This window comes from Ursus maritimus, unplaced genomic scaffold (genome assembly GCF_017311325.1).
Source record: "Ursus maritimus isolate PB19 unplaced genomic scaffold, ASM1731132v1 scaffold_23, whole genome shotgun sequence".
Classification (NCBI taxonomy): Eukaryota; Metazoa; Chordata; class Mammalia; order Carnivora; family Ursidae; genus Ursus; species Ursus maritimus.
Genome location: NW_024424786.1, coordinates 25,591,501 through 25,600,533, shown reverse-complemented (window position 1 = coordinate 25,600,533; position 9,033 = coordinate 25,591,501). Strand labels below are relative to the sequence as shown.

At 36.5% G+C, this 9,033-nt stretch overlaps 1 non-coding gene across 1 annotated transcript; it reads right to left on the bottom strand.

The window, feature by feature from the left end:
* Positions 1–8,582: 8,582 nt before the first annotated feature.
* On the bottom strand, positions 8,583–8,688 carry LOC121104855. The gene has a single exon (XR_005837229.1). It is a non-coding gene; the product is annotated as a U6 spliceosomal RNA (small nuclear RNA).
* Positions 8,689–9,033: the final 345 nt, after the last annotated feature.

The window sequence follows — 9,033 nt, the reverse complement described above, 5'->3', positions numbered from 1 at the left end:
TGGATTAACTTGAGGATTCTGCTGGCTCGAGTCCTAGATTCTAGAAGTTTAATGGACTTTCCGGTGCTTGGATAACCTATTGATCAAAACTCCATTTTCTAGGTCTACTTTCATTTATTCCTAAACTTACACTTTCTTACTTGCCTATATTTCTACAGCCTCCTCATTATCATGGCTATATGTGGATCTCCATCTTTCCATGCTGCTCATGGCCAATTATACCCTATAGACATCTCCTACCTGGATCAGAAGGTTCTAGAGTACTATGTCCTGGAGAACAAATGTCACCTTGTGATTACAGATACGAGCAAGTGTATTATGTAAAGAAAGGCACAGCTTCATTGATAAAATTTACATTGCATGAAAGTACCTTGCTATAAATTAGTTCTACCTCCGTAACCATTGCTCTCTCTGGTATTATTCTTAACTTAAAGATAGAGTTGAATTCAGTAATAAAATCTTGTTCATTTATAATTATTTTCTGCTTATTTTTAAAAATAGTTTTTTAAGTGCTCAACCAAATAAGAAAGTAGCATATTGTATATGGCTTTTAACCATGTCTGCTTCTTCAGAAGATAAATGCAGCTGTTACATACTCCTTTCTTAAAACAAAATAAACAAACCAGTCCCAAATAGCTTCTGAAAATAATCAGACATAGAAGGATCCGTTTACATCTAACATGGCTTTTAGAAGGAAGCAAACTGTTCTCAAGATTTAGAAGCTCTCTCTAAAAATGTTCTTTGTTTTGTTTTAAAACGAAGTTTAATTACAAAGAAAAGCTCTAGTCCTCCCTTGGGGAATAGTATTTTTATAATGATAATAGTCTTTTCTTGTAGTAATTCTTTTATAGATAAAGAACGCTTGTATTTGAAGCCCATTGGAACTTATTGAAATGCATATGTCCCCAGTGGGTTTTGAGAATATCTATTTAGGGAGGAAGATTGATACAATCATGAGAGCTGACATCTGGTACAATTGGATATTTACAGTTTAGGCTCCATGGAGGTCTTTTTTAAATGACTTTTAGAGATTGCCTTATACATATTTTGTTTACAGGAATATGAATCTCAGATATCATTTTCATGTCCCGTTTAACCAAATCTCTTTTTCAATATTCAAATCAGATGATGCAGGGTTTCCTATTCCTTTATAATGTAAGTCCACCACGTTATCCAAGGGTCCTTACCCAAGCAGTGTTAATGGGGTTCCTGAATCTGCCCTCACCTGTCACCTGCTGGTCCCCTAGGCAGGAGGCCCGGAGACTACACTGATTCTTACCTGCAATGACTGTACCTCTGGCCACTCACAATCTGCTCCTCCCCGTGCTGTCCCACCACCATTAGTGCCTGTGCCAATTGCAGCTTACCCGATCCAACCCCCTCAAGGCCTAGAAACTTCCTCGACCCTCTGAAGGCATACCTCTGTTCAAAACGACTGCGAAGGCCTGGAGAGGTCAGGGTAGGGTAGTGTCCAGTATACAGATCTGATTGCTCCCACTACAGGCTTGTAGTCATTCCCTTGGGTTCTTGGGAATTATGCCATGTCTAACACTAGAAACCATTTGTGGAGTTCAACTCACAAAATTTGAAATAAGTAAGTCAATGAAGGAAGGAAGCAATAGAAGCCCTTCCTAGTGCTCTAGTGTAAGAGCTTTATTTTGGCTAACAATTGGCTTCATACAACCATCTTCCAGGTGGTATGCCTAGGGCAAAGGAGGGAGAAGGAAAACTGGTATCTGCAGTAGCCTTTCTAGCGTCCCACCTGGGTTCAAAAACCAGAGGCGGCGCCTCGCACTGCTAATAACAGTTTTGCCATAATTTTGCTCCAGATTGATGGACAGACTGTCTTTAAAGTTCCTTCTTGAGACATTAAAAAAAAAAAAAATTACCAGAATATGTTTCTCACTTTGGGAGAAATGTTTGAAGGCTGACAAAAATGACAAAATCATTGGTAGATACATTGTTTGTTTTATTTATCTTGATTCTTCCACATTTCCATGAGTCAACTTTTATCTGAACAGCTCTAATTATATATTTTCATTGTAGTTAATTTAACTCTCAAAATGCCCACCCACTAGCACCCTCCCTTTCATGTTTAACAATGGGGAATATACTGTTTTCAGCTATTCTAGGACTCAAGTATAAGTCATGGTCTCCTTAGGGTTTTATTTTTTTTTGGAGATGAAAATGCTTTAAAAGCATATGAGTGATCAGGGAGAAAACAGTGTTTGTGCCATGGCTGTTGTTAAAAATGATGGCCATATAATGTAAAATATGACCATTTCCCCAAAATGCATAGTATTATGTGTGATATTGGTCTTAAGTACATGGCTATTCACCTCACCCAACCTGGGTATAAAAGTTTTTGGAAGAAAGAATTCAATTTGTGATGGTCCCTTTAAAAAGCTCTTTAAGACTGTCAATTAAAGCCAGATATTTTATTCCCATTATGACACAAAATGAATCCAGCCAATGGCATGCTCAAAGGTAGAGCTTTGGCTTGTGGAAGAGGGGGCTGGTGTTGAAGTAATAACAATTCCTGGTAGGTAATGTGTAAATACAAATTCTTAGATCCAAGAACTAAGCTGAGTCAATAGTTGGGTTGTGGGGAAGAAGGAAATATACAAAATCAGGAACCAGAAAGGCAACATGGGTCCAAAAAAGAAATGGGCTGATGTGGGAAGAATTAAATCCAAAACCAGAAGCCAGGATAGAAAAAGTCTCCAACAAACTATGAGAGAGTATGGACTCCGGTAAACAATCTAAGGGTTTCAGAGGGGAGGGGGATGGGAGGATGTGGTAGCCTGGTGATGGGTATTAAGGAGGACATGTGCTGTAATGAGCGCTGGTTGTTATACGCAAACAATGAAGCATGGAACACTACATCAAAAACTAAGGGTGTACTGTGTGGTGACTAGCATAACATTAAAAAAAAAAAAAAAAGTCTCCAAGTCTGGGTAATGACGGTTGTTCTTCAAATTAGTACCTTTTCATTTCAGACTTCAAATTTGAGTAACTCTTATCAGACAACATTGGAACACAGGGCTGAAACATGCCCTACTTTACATTTTTCAAACGTGCCCCCCTTTCCTGAGGATACAGTCTAGATTCTTAACATATTACTTAACAACATACACATTAGAACTTATATACTCCTTGCCCCTCTAACTGCATTTCTGGCATTCCCACCCTTTTTACTTAGCTGTACAATCTAGACTGAGTTGCTGTCCTGAAATGTAACATGAGTTTTACCTCTGGCCCTTTGCACATGTTGTTTTGAGTGTGTATGTGTCTTTTTTTCTTTTTCCTTGTCCTCTTCTTCCTTTTTTTTTTTTTTTTTTTTTTTGGTGCCTAGAACACCCCTACACACCCCTATGGCCCCCACCTAGAAGTGTATTTCTAGTGCTTGGTACAGAGGCCAACAAATCGTCTTATTTCTTTATCTGTTAAATGCAGTTAGTTTCACTCATTAGAATGTAACTTGGTAAAAGCAGAGGAAGACTCTGTTATTCTTCACTATATATCTACTCCCTAGAATACTAGCCGGTATGTAAGCAGGCACTTTGTGAGTATTTGCTGAATAAGTGAATGAACGGGCTAATGGATAGATTAATGGATGGATAAATGGATGGGTGGATGAATGGATGGTGTATGCAACAAATGGTTATTCTTTAGATGTTAAATGAAAGCTTTAAACTGCCCTGGGTGCAAAGGGCCGCACTCATGGAGTCAGATCTAGTGTTCTTGGTTATCTGGTTGATTTTGTAGCCAGAATGTTTCTTGATTATTTTATATAAAAATGATTCTGTCTCTGGAGCTTGAGGAGACACTAAATGTTTCTGAGTAATTAGGGCTTATTGCATAGCAGGATAACCATTCAGAGAACAGTAGAAGGAAGACCTATATGCTAGTATTTTTATTGAGCGTCTATTATGTGTCAGACACTGCTTTCAGGGTTAATAAATATTCTTATCTCCTTGTCATCATGAAGCATATATAATAAGGAATAACATTTTCATTTCATATATAACACTTACATATGTGTGATCTGTATGGGTCAATAATGTAGTATCACTGGGATTGAAGTCATATCCCAGAAAGTTCAACTGATGTAAAAATATTTCAAGTCTTTGACTTGTATATTTCAGACTCACTAAAGGAACAGTTAATTGACAACTGTACATGTTAATATTGCTTCCTTTTTTTTTTTTTTTTTACCACATACCTTGGATACTCCCAAAGCCTCAGTCTTTCTCTTCTCTCCAGTCTTGCTGCTAAATTTCATTTTCTTTCTCTAGCACTTCTGTTTCTTACTGTTTTGCCCTTTCTCCACTTTTTTTTTTATCACAAAGGCCCCAAAGAAACTGCTAGTCTACGCAGAAAAGGGACATAGGCAAGAGTTTGCAAAAGTAGAGTTTTTTAGCAGGTTGAAAGAAGGAAAAGCTATTTTCTTTCCTGTCACACTGGGATAAAGCAGCTACAATGCTTACAGTCACTGGTCCATGTTAATAAGCCATGAAGTAGGATTAGAATCAGGAGTGTATGTGTGTGTGTGTGCATGCGTGTGCACGTGAGATGGCAAAAGTGTATACATTTCAGTGAGTCATTGATTTATTGATTTTCAGGGTGAGATCATTTTATCTCCATCTCACTAGCTTTCAAATAACAAGACATGCATTACTGAAAGCAATGGATTTGGGGGTTCATGGTACTTTGTTGATTTTGTTGTTATTGTTTGGGTGGAGGATCTTTCTTTTTACCCAGCTGTTAGGGGTTGAATTTTAGTCCCTCCAAAAAAATAAGTTGAAGTACTAACCCCACTTTGTCAGAAGTGACCTTATTTTGGAATGGATTATTTTTGATGTAATTAGTTAAGATGAGGTCATACTGGAGAAGGAGGGGGTGCCTACTCCAACGACTGGTGATCTTGTCAGGGTTGGTAAGAAAGGCTCCTCTCCTTGAAGCATCAGAACATAGCCCTTTTAACACTTTGGCTTTGAACTTCTAGCCTCCAGAATTATGAGACAGAAGGTTTGTGCTGTTTTAAACCAGTCGATTTGTGGTCCTTTGTTACAGCAGCCCTAAAAAACCAATATACCAGTTTTTAAGACAAATCACTTTGGGACATTACTGACAGTCCAAGGAGGAGATCTGAGGATCATCACTAAGCTGAAGACATTCAAGAGGACTCCTGAGTATTTCTCAAAACATCAAGGAAAGTTTAGCTACGTTGAAATTGGTCCTTCATCTGCATCCTGTCTCCCTAGATGTTCTCTAAGGTGTTCAGAGAGTACTGCGTCTGCGGTGGTTAGCTGTCAACTGTGGAAGGGTAGTGTTGCAGTGGATGAGGGAGTCCAGAGGGGAAGCTACCTTAGTCAAAGGTCATTGAGACGGCCTTCATCTCTTCACGTTCTTTGTCCCAGGTCACATTTAAGAGATGAAAAGGCATGGTCTTTTGCTCTTATGTGTGTTTAGTTTTCTTTCTTATCTCCCAGAGACTCTGTGAGATTAAATAGCAGATACGTAAAAAATTATTTTAGGCCCTCTCACCCACCTAAAGGGAAAAGATAGTATTGTTATCTTCTGAGGAGATACATTAAAAACTGTGATCTTAATCACGTATGTAGCTTTTCTCTTGTTGATCTAATCTTTGGATTAGAAGTTGAAAGTCAGCACCTTTTACTTTGAAAATGAATCATTGGCATTCTAGTTTGTATTTGTGGAGCTAACAGTAGTGCTGTGATTAGCACTTTGCTTCTACCCACACTCTCCTTTTTGTATTTGCTGATAGCTATTAATAGAATAATTGCTTAATAAAAGGGAATAAATTCAAGTTATGAAAATTGAGCAACTTTCTTTAAAAATATCAAGACACACGTGATCATAAAATTAAAGCATACTCTTAGTGTGAAAATTGAATAAAATAAACAATGACAGAAACAAACCACCCACAGTTTCTCTACATGTTTGTGTTTTAATTTCCACTATTTTTCCACTAAAGTTTAATAGTTGTGCTTAAACTATGTTTTTAATTTTCTGTCTTTTTTTTTTTCACTTGTCATTATAAGACATTTTCCCCTTATTATACAAAATACTCCTTGCAAACAATATCTTAAATGAATGTATAATATTCCTTCATTAGGATATATCAGTTTATGTAAATTTTGATGTTTCACCAAATTCCTTTTAATGAAAAATTAAAAATTAAAAAAAAAAAACAACCACCTTAGAAATCACCCATTTCAAATATACTCAACTGCAAATTAACATATTTGATGAGTGAACAAAACTATGTCTACTTGTTGGGAATATTTTGTATAAGCCCTCCCATTATTCCTTCTTTCTCTAAGCCCCAGAAGCCAGTGAGCTGGCCTGGAGATATGATGATGGCATACTCATTTTGCCTTCTTCATACCAGATTCCTTGGAGCATACCAAGGAACTGCCTTCCAAGCACTTAAGTTATAAAATATGCAAGGTCATAACTATAATTCTAAGAAGAAAAAATATCCTACAAAATTCACATAGACAAATTTTACTGTAGTTTAAACAGGGGAAATATTTCAGGTAGGGGCATCCAGGAACTGAACATGGAGAAAGTGGAATTTGAGTTGGAACTTGAGATTAATATGCTTAAAATACCTGTAAATTTGAGTGGGCTGGCTGGGAGAGAGGATTGTGAGAGGCAAAGGTCAGGACTATGATTTTTAATGGAGAATAGCAAGTACAGCATATCTCCTTCAACCAGCTTCAAGTTGCTGAATTACCAATGTCTTCCCTCATTTCTGTAAGGGATTATTCTGATGCTCATGGCGTATTGAACTCTTGGACTGCTAAGCAAGTCTGCAACACATTTGTGCATTTCTGCTTCTACAAATTGTGTTCTTAACAGGAGTCACTTGCTTTTGTTCCTAAAACTACTCCTGCCAATGGTTCTCGTTATTGTAAATATATAGTAATTTAAAAGCGTGTCAGCCAAAGAAATAAAAGCACAAAAAAGAAAGGTGATTATTTTTTCTGTGAATGCTAATAAGTCAATGCACTGAAAAGACACAACACAGATGAATCACTTGAAAATGACAACAGAACTTGCGGTCGGAAAAGTCAAATATAAGAGTTTGGAGGAACATTTTAAAATATAAAAGGATTGTGCATTCAATAGGTATCTCTAAGAACTTACTCCTTTCTAAGGAAACTAAATCTGTAAAAAGTGTGTGATTTATGCAGTTGATGAATCCATACTAGAGAGATAGAGAGAAAGAGAGGAGGCTGGAGTGAGAGAGAAAGAAGGAATAAAGAAAGAAGGAAGGAAAGAAGGGGAAAAGCCTAGGCTTTGCATGAAATGATCGACAAATGAACGTTTATTTATGCATTTTTTTCTTGGATCAAAATGTTTAAAAATTGTATATTGTAATTAACCTACTTTTTAATTAATTGCCCAAAGATGAACACTAAATACATACTGAGTAAAAGAAATGATTGGATCATGTAAAGATATGAATTCCAGACTAAGAAGTTTGAACTTTATTTGGGGGATATTTGGAAGATATTGACTGATCTGGGGCAAAGTAGTGGCATGTCAAAGGAGTGTCCTCCTACATGAAGAACCATCTGGCCATCTTGCTCTAGATGAATTGGAACTGTCAAGAGATTAGAGGTGGGGAGAATAGTAAAGAGTTCGATAAAGTTGGGCAAGTAAATCATAACTATGACCTGAATTTCTGGTAGTGAGAATAAGAACAAGAATTGATAGTTTCGGGTAGAACACAGGACTTGGCAATTGCTTAAATGTAGCATCAGTGAGATGATTCCAAGATTTTAGGTTTGAAAACTGGATAGATGAAAGTGACACTGAAAACCATAGGAAGCAAAGAAGTAGAGACCAGTATTGAGGCATTAAAAGTTGAGCTTCATTTAGATCTGTTAGTGGAGAGCTTGAGCTACATGCCCCATTCCCTCCCTCCAATCAAGGGCATCTTATCTCCTATGGATAGCAGACGAGAGAGACAGAATCCAGAGCTTGATAAGTGGGACTCATTGAAGCTATCAGACAAAGATATAGTCGAAACAGTTTGAGCCTAGTGATCCCATCCTCACAGAAGTAAAGGCAGTTGAGAGGTTAAGTAGGAACAACTAGTTAAATATTACACAGAGAGGGAAAGGTCTATGATCTAAGACAACTAAGATATTATCAGTGACCTTAAAGAATTGGTTTAGTATAATGGTATGGTCCTCAAGGAGCTAAGGAAAGAGTCTGTGGGAAGGTCATGAAATTTAAAAATAAAATAAAAGTAGTTATTTGAAAAAGATAATTTTTTTAAAAGGAGGAGTCGTCTTAGGAAAATATTACAGTGAAGAAAATAAACCTGCAATTGAAGAACTTACTTGAGTTTTGTCTTGAGAAAAGTATTTCATCAATTACAATAAAACTCTTTTATGCACTAACTCTGACATTGAGATAGGTTTGTTTAATGTCGTATGAATAAAGGTAGTCCATTGGAAGAGCATCTTTGCTAAAATAATGTAGAGAATTTGAGCGAGGCTTAAATATAAATACCCAAATATGAATACTTAGGACAAAATTATAATTTTGTATACTTCACCAGGTTTGGGGAAGCAATGAGTTAGAACAATGCTAATCTTCTCTGTATCATTCCAGTCTTAGTACATGTGCTGCTGAAGAAAGCACTAGAGCAATGTTTTTCAAATTGCTGAACATGTACTAAATGGTTGGTACTCAAAACAAATAAATTTAATTTTAAATAATGCTTAAATAATAGTGGGGTACATAATTACAAAGAAATCCAATTTTCAGTTCTAGATCATTTCATCTAAATATGTCAAGGAGAAGGTCCCAATTTGATGTTAATAGGTCCTCCACTTGCTAATCTCTTATTATATTAAAAGAAAATGGGGCCACTATCTCAGAGCATTTGTGAGTCAATGATACATAGCAAAAATTTAATAATTTGCTTTAATTAAATTAATTTCATAATTATCTTTTATGTATAGCAAATTATATTAATTGTCCAAT